This window comes from Drosophila biarmipes, chromosome 2R, assembly GCF_025231255.1.
Source record: "Drosophila biarmipes strain raj3 chromosome 2R, RU_DBia_V1.1, whole genome shotgun sequence".
NCBI lineage: Eukaryota > Metazoa > Arthropoda > Insecta > Diptera > Drosophilidae > Drosophila > Drosophila biarmipes.
The window spans coordinates 3,557,832-3,576,326 of record NC_066615.1 but is presented as its reverse complement, the minus strand read 5'-3'; positions in this window follow the sequence as shown (position 1 = coordinate 3,576,326).

Genomic DNA, 18,495 nt, shown 5'->3' with positions numbered 1-18,495 from the left:
TTTCCTACTTATGAATGGATTTTTCAGCAGGACAATGCTCCATACCACAAGGGTAGGATACCGACCAAATTTTTGAGCGACCCTAATCAGGCGGTCCTTTCTTGGCCACCACAAAGCCCAGACCTAAATATTATCGAAAACGTTTGGGCTTTTATAAAAAATCAAAGAACCATTGATAAAAATAGAAAACGCGACGGAGTCATCGCTGAAATTTACGAAATTTGGTCCAAATATACCCTTGAATTTGCCCAAACTTTGGTAAGGTGAATACCTAAAAGACTACAAGCTGTCATTGATGCCGAAGGTGGTGTAACTAAATATTAATAATGTATTTTCATAAAATTAAGAAAATCGTTTGTTAAAATTAGATATTAAGCTGAAATAAATTAAACTAAGTTTTGTGAAAATAAATACTTCTGACAACTGATAAGCTTTTTTTCTTTTTCTTTTAGCTTTGTCCTATGAACCGCTATTTTTCGCCTTTCTTTTTGTGTCGCTTAAGCATATTTCAAGCTACGCTATAACATTTATTTCAGGGAAATTGTTCAACAACAACAAGAATAACAACTAAAGGAAGTTGGGATGTGCAAATAATTGTGTGTTGTGAAAATAATTTTGACTAGGGTTGTATGTATGCACCACATCGGGCTTAATAACCTCCCAACAAGACAAAAACTAATAAGTTAACCACCACAAAGCTATTTTCAATCGCCCAAAGTGGCTGGCGTAATTTCACTGGCACCGATCGTAGCCTCCAATTGATAGTTGAAAAACTAATTAGGTGAGCATTGGGAATTTAATAGTTTTCAATAAATGTGTACTTATTGATAAACGGAACTAGAGTGCGCAGCGATATTTGATGAAATCGCCTGGTGTTCGTTTCGGCCCACTCTGGTTGTCAACCAGAATATGCACAGCCTAGACGCTTTCAGCCGGAAAAATTTAAATTCCGAGCCAAGCTTTCCAACCGTTGTAAGACATAAGGAAAACTTAAGGTAACTAAAAGTAAACCAAGCCTTGACCAGTTAGTTATGTTTGCAGTTCATAGATCGATACACGCGTTGTTCATCCTGTTCTCCTGACCAGTTGCGAGTAGCTAACGCCGGACTAATGGTTAGCCATTACGACGTCCAACACAAGTGTTTCGCGGATAAGCAGGCTCCCCGGACTCTTGGTCTAGCTGTTGAATTTTTATTTTTTTGTCGTTTTTGTAGTTTTTGGATTTAAAATTTGGAGAAAATAAGCCATAGATTGACTGTTAACTAATAACATTTTGTAGTTCACTTAGCATACACACATTCTCTTTTACACACACCGTCCACAGGCCTGTCGACTGCACTAGAAACAGATTTAAAGTATTCATATTGTAAGTACGGCATAGCCGACTGTCTGTTAATATCAATCTGAGTCAAGTAATATAATTATAGAATAACTAAAGATTCAAGTTTCAACACCTGTACTATTTTGTTATCACCTTACTTCTTTTTAAAATTTAATTGTTAACGTTAACATAAATGAAGTCATTTGTACCCATTATATGGTTAATCTGCCATGGGCAAGCAAACGTTAGAAAAATCATAAGCATCCGCCGTGGGCAACTTATCTTTAATTGAATTTTGGTACGTGTTTGAGAATGAAGTATAAAATGAAGTAAATTGGGACACCTGAAGTAACTGTGCATCATTAATAAGGGCATTGGCCACATACGCAAAGCGCGCCTATGCAAGGTTGGGTGGGTTTTGAAGAGGAATTAAATGACATCTACCATTCCTCACAATTAGTATAAAATTAGATTCTTTGGGCTTTGGTTTAGTTAGTCAATAGTTCCCTAATCTGTCTACCATTTAGGGTTATGTAACGACGCGGTTCTCTAGGTAGCAAAACCCCACTTCCATTTTCCCTGAGCACAGCCGACCCTGTAGGCTGAGTAAGCTGCCCGATAGCCGCACACATTGCCGTGTTTCTTACATATTCTTTGGCGCCCAACGTGGGGCGATCGGAAATCAGAAATACCGTATCCTGAGAAGATACCAGAGTTAATTTTTCATGTCGCTACCCAAAGCAATATTCTGAAGTAAAATCTAATTTTTTGTATAGTTTCCAAATTTGAGCCTTAAGGTGATTCGTCGGAATTCAGTCATCGCACATTCTTGCATGTGCTGAACCTAGATTATGTTATCGCTCAATCCTAGTTCCCATATCAACAATAAATAAATTGTCTCGGAATGTGAGATTTGGGAAAAGCTCGAATTCGCACCAAGCAACATTATTCTTTTATTAATCAGATTTGATACACCTAAGAAAAGTCATTAGAGATTAACTTTGTTGGAAATTTCTAGCAAGTACTCATGATTATATTTTTAGAGATCAAACATTATGTCATTACTGCTTTGAGATTTGTTTAGCTGAATAGTTTTTGGAGAGACACTCAGCAGTAGTGCGTATTAAAAGTCTTTTGCCAAACAGAAACCCTAATTTTATATTAATATTCATTTGATTCATAGTTACTAAAGGATAGTCCCAATTTTAAATCAAAGTTTTTATATTTACAATATTTGAGAATTATTATAATACTACAACATGTCAGTTCAGCCTAATCGAGACAAGGTTACAGTCACCGAAAGTGGGGATGAACGTTCGCTTTGTATTATTTGCAATGATACTATGGTAATAGATACTGAACTTGCAGAAACCCCATGTAGACATAAATTTCACAGAACATGCGTGGTACTTTGGTTAGGAGCTAATGAAACTTGTCCGCTTTGCCGAAGTGCTTGTACCCTGGTACAGCTGACAACCTTTCCTGCTGCTCAATCGAATAGGTCTACTAATGATAGTAATAGGGAAGTTCGAGGTGCTTCTGCCAATCAAGCTACTTGTACCGTCAATCGAACTAGACGAAACACAAGAACGAATTCCAATCAGAACTCAACGAATCAGAGAGCACACTCCAGCTTGAGAAGCCAAAACACAACACATAGATCAACTGAACGTTTTAGCATTTCCGAAACTCGAGTACAGCATTTAATCACAGACTCCCAAGAAACCTTTCGCGTTAGCATGGTTGCAGCAGTAGCGGATGAGATCAGTAATACGATGCGAAACCTTCAGTTGGCTAATAATTCCCAAAATCCGCCAAATTATATCCCTGTAGAATATCCTGGTAACTTAAATAGATCCAATGCAAGCAGAGTTGACAGTAATCAAGGCTCTAGTATACGATTGCCTTCAGGTGATCGTTTGACACAAGCTGTATATGTATACAATGTATACAAATTGGCATGAGAAATTTACAGGCATGGCAAATGACATATCTGTTGAAGACTTCATCTATAGGATAAATTGTTTGACTAAACAATGCCTAAACGCAAACTGGAATTTGCTATACCAATTTGCCAACGTACTACTTTCCGGGTCAGCTATACAATTTTACTGGCGTTTTCAGAGAAGTTCAAGTGAACCGAATTGGTTTCACCTGTGTACAAGTCTCCGTGAACGGTATAGAGAACAGCGCACTGACGAAGAGATTATTTATTTATTTATTTGTACACTGTAGGCTTACTTATAAACACTAAGCTACAGTAGTGATGACAGCCATAGCAGCTGGGGCTAACGGCTGGTTATCTATTCAGATATTTCTTAGTACTTATATAAGGGGCAACACTTAACAATTAGATTACAATTAACAAATCATACTTAATTAGAAAACATAGAATTTTTAATCTTAAACTTGAAATTAGAAAGTATTTTTACATTTTGTTTTTGTAGCCTTACAATTCATTTATAATGTTTGCCTCTTTTAGAAATAGAAGGATAAGTAAGTTTTCAAGGATTAGTTAGGAGAGGGATGAGATCGGAGTTGTAGGTCTGATATTGTGGAAGGTTGGGCATTCATTCAATATATGCTTTATTGATATGTCCGCGCAATTGCAAAATTTGCATTGGTTTGATGACGGTTGCACAAATCTATTTGCATGGGTCAGTCTAGTGTGCCCAAGACGTAACCGTATAAGCTTGATTTGTTAAATTTTTGATGTTTTATTAAAGAGAAGGTTTTTTGTGTTGTGAGCAATGTTAAGATGACTGACATTCGTTGTTTGATACCATTTGGATGTTTTATTAATCAGTTGTGGAGCAAAATTGAGCAGGGTTGATTTTAAATATCTATTCCTATCTAATTTATTTATGTTTGTTGAAGCTATTAGGGGGGAGATTGTAGCTGCTTTAGCAGCTTCATCGGCAAATTCGTTTCCAGCTATCCCTACAAGGCTTGGTACCGAAAGAAGTTTTATTTTAGGGAAGTTGTTTATTATAAGATTTCGAATTTTGGAGATAAGATATGTTGAGTTTTCTGTATTTTTTATTCTTTCCACTACTGACAGGGAATCAGTGCAAATGCAGGTTTTCCCTCTACTTTTTAGTCCTATCTCGTCGCGTCAAGGATTGCTGTAGCTTCTGCTGCATACACTGAAGAGTACTCAGGTAGCACACCTAGTTTTATGTTCATTTATTTCATTTGATAGATATCCGTCCGTGTATATCAGGTTATAGTTTTTTATTTGTGTTTAGTTTCTAAAAAATCTTTTAAAAATATTTCTTTTGGGGTAGTTGCTTTTCTTTTTTTGTTGAGGTGTGTGTCTATTGCTTCAGGTCTTATGTGCCATGGGGGGTTGGTCTTACAGCTGCGGTCAAAATAATAGTAGTGCCCACACAGTCTTTTTAGTAACCCCAAAAAATAAATCTATAAATGAATATACAACATTTTTTAAATTTTCATTGAAACCCAACTAATAGTAGCTAATAATACATCAAACAAGCACAGTAAATAAGATTTTTAAAAAAATAGTTGGTTAAAATAATAGTAGTGAAATATTTCAAAATTCTTTAAAGCAAAAAGAAAATGTTTTTAGGTTGAATTATGAAATGTATTAAATTGATCTATATTTCAGTTTCATTTTAGTAGTTTGTTCCATATCCTTTGTTTGCTTTAACAGATTCACAGTCCTTATGCATGGAATAAGCCACGAATTGGCATCTCTATACAGGAAAAGAGCTCCAAGTCCTTTGTAGAGCTTTCAAAAGCTGATAGTTATAGCTTGGTTTTATTTCTGAGATTGATATATTGACGTCACGCCACAAATTCTCAACAGGATTGAGGTTGGATTACTGTGGCTGCCTTTCCATTACATTTACTTGGTTGGACGAAAACAAATCCTTAGTATTCTTACTTGAATGTTTTTGATCGTTATCCTGCTGGAACGTCCAAGCAAGAGGAATTTCCTCGGGGGCATATGGGAGAATCACGTTGGTTAAAGTATTGACGTATTCGCAAAGGTCCATGATGGTTTTGACCCAATATATTGGCCTTACTCCATAGTATGAAAAACTCGCCCAAATTATAATTGATGAACCACCATGCCCTAGCATTTTTAACGTATATTTTGGGGTAAAAGCACATGGGATGGTCGTCTAACAAACTGCCGAGACCCTCGGTCTCCAAACAAAAAAATTTTGGACTCATCCGACCACAAAATGTTCCTTCACTTATCCAAAGGCCAATTCAAGTGCTATCTTGCGAATTTTAAACATTTGGCAGCACATTTTTTTGTGAGTAAGGTCTTTATCTCTAAGTCATCTTCTTACCGTTTCAAAACTTACATCTGAGTCTCATCACTTTTTAAGGATGCAGCAGTCGCGAAAGGCTCTGTTCTTTTCCACTGATCTTTTGTTCAATAATTTTGGTCGACCATGCGTTTCATTTGCTGGCTCACATCTAATAGCAATTCTGACTATTGTAGAAGAGCAGCCAATACTATTGTGCACTAAGTTATAAAACCTTCCAAGAGAAATAAATTTTTTTATCAGATCTCGCCTCTCGGCAGTATATTGTTTTCTCCGCCCCATTAAACTACACATACCTTCTTAAAAATTGAGTAAATTTAATTATTATAGAAATTTTTTTGTCACTAATACTGTTTTGACTGGGTCATACACGCGGATTTTGTCAAAAAAGGCAAAAATAATAAAAAAGAGGTATGAGAACCAAATTTACCTGCACAATTTTAAATGGTAGATACTTAGACTTACTTAAGTGAAAAAATAAACTAGATTTGCCAAGAAATAAAAAAAATAGTAAGAAACAAGAAAGGAAGTTAACTTCGGCAAGCCGAAGTTTGTGTACCCTTGCAGTTATAAAAAATAATCAATAATTTTACTAAATTGAATTCGAAATTCTTAAAATTTTAAAAATTTAAATTCCCAATATTATAAGATAATATGTCAAAATGCCCCAAAGCTATAATTTGTTTCAAATTATTTCCGACCAATTATCCGATCGTTCCTGTATGTTATAGTCGTCCGATTTTAATAAAATTAATTCGAAATTCAGAACTAATTAAAAATTGTTATTTTCAAGCTTATAAGGTTATATGTTAAAAAACACCAAAGATACCATTTTTTTCATGTTTTTCGACTAAGTTTCCGATTGTATCTATTGCAGCTATATGATATAGTCGTCCGATATTGATAAAATTTAATTCGAAATTCAAAACCAAATAAAAAATGTTATTTCCAAGCGTAGGAGGTTATAAGTTAAAAAACATCGAAGATATAATTTTTCAATATTATTTTACCATAGATTTTCCGATTGTTCCTATGGGGGTCGTCCGATTTTGATAAAATTTAATTCGAAATTCAGAACTAATTTAAAAATGTTATATCCAAGCTTATAAAGGTATATGTTAAGAAACACCAAAGATATCATTTTTTTTTTAAATTTTTTCCCCGATAGTTCCTATGGGAGCTATAAGATATAGTTGTCCGATCCGGCTGGTTCCGACTTATATACTACCTGCAATAGAAAGAAGATTTATGGGAAAGTTTCAGCCCGATAGCCTTTAAACTGAGAGACCAATTTGCGTAGAAACTGACGGACAGACGGACGGACAGACGGACATGGCTAGATCGACTCGTCTTGTGGCGCTGATCAAGAATATATATACTTTATGGAGTCGGAAACGTCTCCTTCACTGCGTTGCAAACTTCTGACTGAAATTATTATACCCTCTGCAAGGGTATAAAAACTCTTAGTGCAAGCGGCACTACTATTATTTTGACCGCAACTGTACTTAGTTTTTTTTACCGGGGTAATTGTTAGATCTAGATTGGAGCATATGTTGATGCAGTCCTGGAGTACTGAGTTTTTATATTTTTTATTCTGTTTGTTCATAATTTTGTTTACTATGGGATAAAGGGGGTGTCCTGGCAATGTACTTTTGTGTTCCAAAGTTTGGTTTTCATAAACTGGATTTTGGTTTTTAGCGGGCTTCAAGGTAGAGATTGTGGGTTGGAGTGGACGGGATGCTCCTAACGCTAAGCGGAGAGCTGAGTTCATGTATGTTTTCATTGGCCTTAACGGAGACGTTGGGGCGTTTCCGTAAATTGGTAAGGCGAATTCAATTTTTGATATTAATATGCTGTTTGCTATTTGGACTAGTTTATGAGGATGACTATTGTATTTATAGCTTGAAAGACATGTTATAATGTTTAGCAGCTTGGACAGTGATTTTTTTAATCTGTTAATGTGAGAGTTCCATCTATACTTTGAGTTTAAGGTTAGTCCTAAAATGGTTATTTCTTTAGATGTTTTTATCAGACATATGCTTGTTTCTACTTTACAATGGGGTTTTTTTTTTCCTACATATATGTAAGTGGTTGCATTTATCTAGGGATAATGATGCTCCAGAGATTGAGCACCAGTTACTTATTTCAGAGAACGGAGAAAATCTGCAAAGGTAGTGAATTTCAGCTGTCTATGTTTTTCTATTATGTCTGCCAGGCTGTAGAAAGCTATTAGGAATAAAATAGACAGTCTGTAACCGATTTCCCTTTCCTGAAGCCAAGTTGGTGACTATTAAGCAATTTGTTAGTTGTAACAAACCACCATAGTCTTTTGGAGATTATTTTATCTAATACTTTAGATATGCATGGATTAAGCGACATAAGTCGGTAGGATTCGATTAAAGTTTTGTCTTTGCCGGGGTTGTGGATGACTTTATATGTTTGTGGTATGTGTGATCTTAGAATGCTGTCGAATAGAATAATTATTCTTTTTTTCAAAGATTTTGAGGAGTGCTTGATCATTGAGTAATTGATTTTGTCGTACCCTGGTGTGTTTCCCTTGAGGCTATTTAATGCTGCAGAAAATTCGTTTTTAGCTTATAGAAAAAGATTCGAAAAATTGCTGTCATCTGAGCGGAGAGACCAATGCTTTGAGAATGCGTTGGCTATATCCCCCTGATCAGTAAGGGTGTGATTTGAACTGTAGTCCTTGATACAATGAATGTTGCCTTACGTAAGCCTCAAAAAGTGCGTATTTTATTCTAGATAGTTTCGCATTTAGTGTCTGGGCTGATGCTGGATGTTAAAATTTTTCTATGCTTTCCTTTTTTGAGGTTCTGATTTTCCTTCGGTACAGTGCGTTAATTCGTTTAAAGTTTACAAGATTTTGGGTGCTCATATTTCTGTTGAATGTTCTCCAAGCTATGTTTTTTTCGTTTTTTATGGATTCTAGTTTTCTATTCCACCACGGTACGTTGTAGTGCTGTTTAGGGGCCTTGGTTTGGGGGATGCTTTTGTATGCACTCTGTAAAATTATTTTATTTATGTTACTAGCTTCTTGGTTGGTGTTGGGTGCTATTGGTAAACTAGTGTTTAAGTTATTCGTGAGTGTTTCGTATTTATTCCAATCCGCTAGATAGGTAGGTATAAATTTTCCTAGCGTGTTTCCTTTTCTATTATTTTTGGGTGATCCCCACAAACGATTCCAACTGTTGAAGTAGCCTGTGATTAAGGATGGTGTATTCTGTAAGGTGGGAAACATTGTTTCCAAGTCACTTTGAGAGACTTTAGCTGAATGAACTTCAAGAGCAATGGCATCAAATATATGCCTTGTAGAGATTTGTGTGTGTTGTAATGATTTGTGTATTAGTATGGCGACTCCGCCTTTGGCTACGTTGGATAATGTGTGGTAAATTTCTTAGTTTACCGATGTTGATGTTTTCCGGTAGGTTGCGCAGGGAGTATGTCAGTATCATCAGTGCCGTTTCGCTGGTTAGACCAAAGCTTGCCTTTTTTTGTAATTTTGTGGACTTCGATTACTTTTTGTGATTTTAAGTTCTCCAATATATCTGCCTCATCAATGCCTCTCAAGTCGTTGCAGTATATAACTCCTTTGCAGGTGTTAAGCAATCTGTGTTCTGACACTTGGATTTGTCCTTCCATAAGATAAGAGATCTATAAATGGATTCACGAGTTAAATTACTTCGTGTACTTGAAGGTCTTTCCTTGATCTATCACAAGTGAAGCACAACCGTTCGTATTGACTGTCGAAGTTGAACTGGACGAAGATATTAAAAACTCTCTTCGACATAGGAAGCAGAAAAGCGGAGAAAATTAACCTAAATTACGACTAGAATTATTACATGTTTTGACCCCAAACATTGCCTCCTTAAGAGCAGAGTGCCACAAGCACGAACGATTTCTCAGCATGGCAGGTAGATCGGCAGCCCGGCCTCCTCTAAACCGGCGATTTGTAAATGAGCTAGTGCAGGTTGAAGAGTCTAGGGAAGAAGAGAATTATCAAATTAGGAACGACGTAGAAATAAATGGGATGCGCAATGCTGAGCGTTATAAATGTCGGAATTGTGAAAAACCGGGCACAAATATCATGATTGCCTCAAAGCCAGACGCATATTTTGCTAGGGTTGTGGTCGTCCTGACACTTATAAGCCTAGTTGATTGAAATGTAATTCCCCTTTGGAAAACTCGTAAGAGGATGTCCATCAATTCTATCTGGTGGATATTCTGTTTCAAACTCAGCATCAATAGTAGGTACTAATCCATCCAACCATCTTCCATCTTCTAATTTAAGTAACTCTCAAACAGAATTCGAAAACATTAACCCAGAATTAGACAAATCCAACTGTAGGTTAATTAAAAACACTACAGAGCCCTAACGAAAATTTAAAATTATCCCCTACCATGAAAGAGTACGAAACTATTATCGACGCAGAGCGGATATATTTACCCCACGAATTAATTCCGCCAACAAATCTCGATCGGCTAATTGAATGTGTTCATTTTGGAAACAGCAGCGAAAAATGAAGAAATATTTCGTATCCTCTATTCTTAGGCAGGACAATAACAACCGTCCTTACATCGCTTTGGAATTCTTTAACAAAACCTTCTTGGCCTTGCTTGGAGCTAAAAAATGCGTAGTAGGTGGTAAATTGGATAAGCTTATTCCTACAGATTGTCCAGGGGTGAGGAAGTTAAAATGTTATGTTCGTACAGCCGACGGTCAAGATCAAAATGTCACCGCTATCATTGTCGTTATGATTCACTATAACTCCTTATCTCAGGATGTAGAATTTTTAATAGTACCCAGTATTAAACGAGATATAATCTGCGGAATGGATTTTAGGAAACTATTTGGTCGTGGAATAACCAGTCCAACGACTATTTCCCAAATGTCTGACTCCAATGATTTAAGTGACACAGCCTTGCTTAATGCAACCGATCGAAACAGATTACAAGCCGTTATCGAATTCTTTCCATCGTCTGAAAAAAGTGGTTAAGGAAAAACAACCCTAATTGAACATCATATTGACACCGGTGCAGCAAAAACAATTAAGCAAAGATATTAAAACCTATCTCCGGCCAAAGAGCTTCATTTATACCAAGAAGTAGACCGCATGATTAGTCTGGGAGTACTAGAAAAAGAGCCCGCGTCCTCACGGTCTTCTCCGGCATTCCTTGTCGTGAAATCAGGTAAAGTAAGAATTTGCTTAGATTCTAGAAAGCTTAATTCTGTTACAGTAAAGGATGCTTATCCTACTCCTCTTATTGAAGGTTTACTAAGTAGCTTACCTCCAGTACACTGCATATCGAAAATTGATTTACAAGATGCGTTTTGGCAGATATGTCTGCCTTAGACTCATGGATAAAGTAATACCTTATAGAATGAAATCACACGTGATGGTATATTTAGATTACTGATGATTTAGATGACCTATGTCATGGCTTCAAGTTTCGAAGGGCATCTTTTTCATCTGGCCCAAGGCGCTATGCAATTTCGAAAGGCAGGTCTTACTATTAATATCGCCAAAAGTCAGTATTGTTTAAAGAAAATCAACTACTTAGGGTACATTGTTGGAGAGGGAACTTTGCAAGTGGATCCCAATAAAGTAACCGCCGTATCCAACTTTCCTGTTCCGAAAACCAAACGTCAACTTAAGAGATTCCTCGGGAAGACCGGTTGGTATCAACGGTTTATTAGCCAATATTCTGAACAAACCTTCCATCTAATCGAGTTGTTGCGAGGAAAAGAATTTTTCTGGAATGATAACGCCCAAGTTTCTTTTGAACAATTGAAATAGGCTCTGACCACTGCTCCATTATTAGTTCATCTCAATTACGAAAAACCGTTTGTAGTGCAGTGTGATGTCTCGATCAATGCTGTGGGAGCGCTTCTAGTTCAATGTGATGAAAACGGAATAGAACGCCATATTGCATATATGTCTAGGAAGCTTAATAGATCTCAAAGAAATAACTCTACCACGGAACTTGAATGCTTAGCAGTAGTTTTAGCTATTAAAAGATTTAGAATGTATATTGAGGGTCATAAATTTACTGTTGTGACTGATCATGCGAGCCTCCGATGGCTCATGACGCAGCAAGACCTTCAAGGAAGACTTGCTCGGTGGGCACTCAAACTTCAAGGATGTAATTTTAGCATAGAACATCGTCGAGGTAGTGAAAATGTAGTAGCCGATGACATTTCAAGATCTTTGGAATCCAAATTCTTTCAATCCTCCAGCTATTCACAACTTAAAGAAAAGTTAACGCAGTCTCAATTACCGAATTTTCAAGTCATAGATGGTTTTCTTTATCACAGGGTTGGTTTCTCTAACAGTTCCTCCGAGCATCCGGAAGACTTCTGGAAGCTTGTGGTTCCGGCCGAGCTCAGAGAAGGTGTAATCAAGGCAGCTCATGATCAGCAGTCTTCTTCTCACTGCTGTATAGCCAAATGTTTGTATAACATTTGAAGGAAGTTTTACTGGCCGCTTATGGTTGTGGACCACCTGAAAGAAGAAATTTTTAAATTTTTTATTGTTACGGAACGCCTGAGGTTATAGTAAGCGATAATGGTTCGCAATTCAAAAGTCATGAATTTTTTTCTTTTCTTTCTAAGCATGGCATTACCCACACTTGCACAGCTGCCAGATAGCCGCACACATTGCCGTGTTCGTTACAATTTCCCGATCGTATTTGTGGTTATTATATGATATAGTAGTCCGATTTTGATAAAATTTAATTCGAAGTTTAAAACCAATATAAAAATGTTGTGAGTATGTCAAATAGCACCAAAGCTATCATTTGTTTCATAAAATTTTCCCACCAACTTTCCGATCGTTCTATGACAGCTATATGATATAGTCGTCCGATTTTGATAAAATATCATTCAAAATTCAAAACCAATTAAAAAATGTTATTTACAAGCGTAGGAGGTTATTTGTTAAAAAACACCGAAGATATAATTTTTTCATATTATTTTACCACTAATTTTTTGACCTACGGCAGCTATATGATATAGTCATCCGATTTTGATAAAATTCAAATCTAATTAAAAAATGTTATTTCAAAGTATAGAAGGTTATATATTAAAAAAAAGCGAAGATACAGTTTTTAAATAATTTTGAATTTCGAATTAAATTTTATTAAAATAAAAATTTGTGGGAAAATAATGACGACTTTATCGTATAGCTGCTATAGGAACGATCGGAAATTTAGTCCGAAAATATGAAAAAATATTATCTTATCTTTTATGTTTTTAAGAATTCGACAATTTAATAAAAATTTGACTATTCTATCATGTACATGTCAAAAAAATTGTCTAAAAAAAAGGTAGATACTGTTTAGGGTCACAAACGCTTCCTTCTATATACTTTTCGATGAATATACTCTTTTCCTTTACAAGTAACGGGTATAACAACTCTAAAGGACTGAAACAGCTTTAACTGGTCAAACAGAAAAAGACATTTGCAAATGAATTCTATGATAACAATGAAGTTCATTTAATTTGCCGAAGAATGTGACAGGCATCATTAGTGCGTTTGGTTAACATTCCCATTTAATATTTTAGAAATAATTTTCAAAAAATAATGCCAGGAAAAAGAGACCAGCACAAAGGGAGATTCCCGGCAGCATTATAATAATTCGGTGTGGTTGCGGAGAGGGAAAAAGTCAAGTCAGGTAGAGGATGTGCAAACGAAACTGTCAAAAAAGACTGCAACAATTTTACATAATCAAAATAATGACTCTGATGCCTGAATAAGGTGGATTGGACGGGGTCTACGAATGGATTCCGCTTCTGAGCCAAGAAATAGACGACAATAACAAAAATAAATAAAAGCAATGACAAAAGTAAATTTTGAAATGCAAACAAAGGTGACACGAGGTGGGTGGAGGGTTTCGGGCTAATCTCTCAAGTGGCAAATGCATTCAAATGAATGTCGGGGATATTGAGGGGCATTCTGGGGGCGGGGCGTTCGGCTGCGGAAGCGTCCTGCGGGCAGGAAGAAGTGCTGATGCAGCAAGGACAGAGTTTCAATGGCAACGCGGCCTCTGCGAGGAGCTTAACACATGCACTTGAAATTTAATATCAGCGCCGGCGTCCCCATCGACTTAGCTGCATTTTATTATAGCATACTTTCCAGCTGGCCCACCCCCGACTCCTGCGGCTCCTCATCTCCAGCAGCCGGCACAATAATCCCTCATATTTATTTTTGCAAAATTATTTGCTTTGTCTGATTGCGGATTTTCAGCTGCAGCGTTTGCACAGTTACTTTGCAGTAGCAGCATCCGAATCGGAATGAGAATCAGAATGAGCAGCAGAGGCATCCTCCATAGGGGCTCCGCAGTTTCCAGATTCGGCTCGGGCAATGAATGAAAGTTCTTTATGGGCACTCGGGCCCAAGCCGGGCACTCATTTAATATGAAAGCAAATTGCATAAAATCACACCTGCAAGCCAACTTAGCACCCGCCCTGCCCGCGGCCCTCGTGTTACCTGGCAGCCAATCCCTGGCGCTTAGCGGAAGGGACGAGGGCTCAGGACCAGGTGTCGGCTCCTAGCAGAGTTGTGAGCGGTAAGAGAATGAGCGATACACGGCAAAGAAATCTGGGGTTTCCAATTTCTATTACTTATTGCTTGTTCAATAGGCTTCACCATCTATCTTGTTGGGGGCACCTACTATTAATACCAAGACAAATTATTTGATTTAAACAGTCTTAAAAATCCTTTTGGTGTTACAAAATTGAAATTGAAATTGAATTGGTTGATTAGGTCGCTTAGGAACACAACTTTTGCCATTTTTTTGCAAGGCAATTTGCAACACCCATATTAAAAATGTGAGCTAGTCTCACAGATGGGATTGTACTTGTAGTCCTTAGTGTTTGATATATATTTTCGCCGTGCACGACAGCCGTAGCCGTGCAAATATCGACTGCAAGGCCCGGGCGCAAACAACATGCTGCCCATCCACCGAAGTGATGTCCCTGTCCCAGTCCCAGTCCCTGTCGCTGTCCACGTCCTCATCCTCATCCGCATCGCTCTGATCCTCCGCCGCCTCCTTCGGCAGTTGTAAAAACACATTTATGGCCTCTTCCTTTTCAGAGTGTCTCTGTCTGTGTCCACATCCCACATCTTGACTGCATGCCAAAAATACTGCCGCCGGAACGGAACTGAACTCAACTCAACCGAACTGAGCCGAAGTGCACTGCACTTCACTGTCACCTAGCGATTACACGGGCAGGGATAAGAGGATGCGGGGATGCGGGAATAGGTGGCCAAGGGCGAGTGGGTGGCAGGAGAAACTTTACGATGCCTTGCAAAGGGGCGGTGAAGGGTAACTCACACAAATAAAGTCGCGTAATGGGCCTCTAACTAATTTTGTGGACATGTAAAAGTTGCAGTCGCCTCAAGCAAATGCTGTAAAATACCCGGCCAACTCAAATTGGAATGCACAAAACGCCCAAATGTGTTTGTTAATAGAAAACTCCGCTGTAAAGAGCCATCATGAGAACAGCGGTATTAAAAGATAAACGAGTTCTAAAAGAACCATTTCATATTTCGGCAGACGATTGGGAGAAAGTCTAGGAAAACATTTTAGTTTGTACAGAAAATACAGCCCTGCATATTTTACGAATTATAACATATCTAGAAGTAAGTAAAAATGTAGCCAAATATCTTTAAAACATAACAAAAACGGGTGTAGTCACCCCAGACAAGGGGTTCCGGCCCTAATCTCAAGGGGCTTAGTGCTGACTGACCATTAAAAACTGGATGCTGCATCCCTTCCTCTCAAACCACCTCCTTCACAAGGGAAATTGCATACGTTTAGGCGTTGGCCTTTGGGAGCCCAGTGTTTATGTAGCTGTCACGGCCACGCCTTGTCGCAGTTGGCATTTTGCAAAACGCCCACGTTGCAGTTGCAGTCGCAGGGCCGTTGTTGTTGTCAACGCTTCGATTTTGCAGCTGTGGACAATAAATTTGTGCCCGCTCATTGTCAACTAAAATCAAAAACATAATTCAGAGCTGCCAGCACACGAGCGCCAGAGGCCGAACTGTTATGCAATAAGTGTCTGTGTGCGAGTGCTGGGCATGAAATTAACACAAATGCCAAAACAGCAGCAGCAAGTGGGCGTGGCCGGGGGCTGGGGACTCCGGAGTTCGAAGCTCGGACTGCAGTGACCATGGACATTGGACATCGGACGTCGGAGCCCGGACTTTGGAGCCATTTAATGCATTCGAAGCTGCAGGAGCAGCCACATTCGCAGAGGACCGCAAATCGGCAAATCCATCTCATCAGGCGGACACATTTAGCCACAATCGCACACCTGCACTGAGAGAAAGCTTTGATGTTAAATTATGATCATTGGCAAGGCAGAATGACACTGGAAGTGGTAGCCAAACGGTAAAACTGTCATTGCGATGAGAGGAAACAAATGCGCCACCACATCACCAAGGCCGCACAGATATCAATAAATTACAAAAAAAAAAACCAAACCGGAAGTATTACAAATCTTTACCAAAATGCGACCCCTTCGAATCAAGCCATAAACCCAGAGAAGATACATATCAACCAATACGACAACAACGCATATGTTTGCAGTTTGTTAGGAAGAGAATTAACCAAAAACATAGGGCATATCCTGCGGCACACAAGATTGACCACGAGCACCGCACTTTAAATACACAGACCTAGTAGCTCAAATATAAAACAAGACTATCAGATACCCGCTACTAACCTTAAGTAAGAAAAAGGAAAATGGAGCAGAGCAACAAAGCAAAGCAACATTGCAAAGCGCCACCTTCCCGCTACTTCAATACGTGGTGTGTGGGCGGCAGACAGATTTAAGCGTTTAGGGTTTTTGTAGGCGTTAGAGTGGGCGTGGCAAACGATTTTTAGATCCATCGATAGGTATCGATGAGACGAATTCATTTCAGTTAAACATTTGTTTCTTGCATAAAAACGGATTGAGGCAAAATTGCGCTGCGCAGAAGGGCCAGGAATCTGCATGCCAAGTCTTTCTAGCTTTTATAGTTTACGAGATCTCAGCGGACTCTATACGGACAGACGGACATAGCTAGATCGACTAGGCTAAGCTCCTGATCAAGAATATATATATTTAGGAGGTCGCTTCCTTCTACCTGTTTCATACTTTACGACGAATCTAGTATACTCTTTTACTCTACAAGTAACGGGTTTAACTTTCAAATCTCCAGAAAATCATTTTAATTTTTAATCTTCTATTCCGCCCGGAAATACCTATAACTATAGCCGATTTCTCCGCGTATCGTACTTTATGAAGTTTCTGCTAGTGTGCACAATAAAGGAGTTGGAGAAACTTTCAGATCATTAAAATTATGTTTTATATGGTGGTATTACAAAAATTGGGTTATCCTTAGACATGTTTGCACAATTCATTTAATACATTGCAAACTCTGCCGTTAAGACTCACGCAGGAATATTTATTATGAATATAATGTAGTTTTCTTCTCTGTGGACAAAGAATACTGGGCGCAGGCGAGTGACTTCCAGTTGTCGCCAGTGTTGTTTGTTTAAAGCAAATAGCAAATACCGATCGTCGAGCAGCCTTCAAATATTAAAGCCTCCCACTTTCCTCTTCATAGACGGCCCACCGCCCAGCACACTAACGACCCACATGACAACCACTAATCTGCACTTGTAGCGACATTATATGGACATTTGTAATTTCCGGTCGATGCCGTTTTTATAACCCCGTTCAGCACGCACAAAAGAAAATTTGCAACAATGGGGCTTACAACAATAAGCTGCTGACCAAAAAGAAAGGCGAAGAAACTGGGTCTCGGGACTGAGAAGGGGTTTGGTTTTTTCGGGTGGGTTTTGGTGCCAACTTTCGGGTTGCAAAAGGCGACAACTTTGGCTCGTTTACTATTAAAAAGGCACCCACACACAGAGGTGGCAATTCGATTCTGTTTACGAGCCCTCATAAAAACTTGAGTTTTATTCCAAGCGGCCAGGAGTCAATGGCAAGCGTCTAATGAGGCTAACCTGCCAAAGAAAAAGGGATGGAAAAACACACACTCGCAAGACTTAACCAAATGTGCTGCAAAATGAAGGCTTGCCACATTTGCTTAGATTGTGAAAACGTTGGCTTATTGCCTTATTAAGTTCATAAAACTTTCGGGTATTTAAAGGCAACTGCAAGTGCTTATAAAATTATTGCCAGTACACAGATTTTCGCAGGATACGGCACACCTGTGCTAGGCCGTAAAGCAATTAGCCAAATAGCAGCTCGAACTGCAGCCAGCCCACATGCCTTCCGCCCAAGGCATTTTGGGTTTCCATTAAAAAGGAAATTGAAGTTTACAAGTTTCGCACTGGCAAAACATTGAAGTCTCCTTTAAAGCTATCCCTGCAGGATAAGCAAAGGTCATGAAGCTATTGGGGCAAGTGATGAATTATTTAAAGTTAAACGTGTATTTTAAAAGCGACATGTTGCGAATAAAAAAAATTGTATACATCTTAGGAAATAAATAAGATAATATCAGGCTGTATGTATATATGTAGAGCTTGCTTAATCGAATAGTTACGATACAAATCCGTTTTACATGCGTTTCTCAAGTTTATTGTATTAAAACTGAATTTTGAATAGCGTTAACCAAAACAAAAATCAATTTGTTACGTAAAACAAAATTAGATGGTCACACCACCCGTATGTCAGAGCTCAGCCGGAGGACAAAGGATTTTTTGGACCTGCCCGGAGGTCGAAGGTGTGACGGCAAACAAGGTTTAAACGCTTGCTTCATTTGGCCCAGGTGGAAAAGTCAATATTGCGGCTTTAGTTGGGAAATATTAACTGTCTCCGGTTGCAAGCTCCTTGGCTGC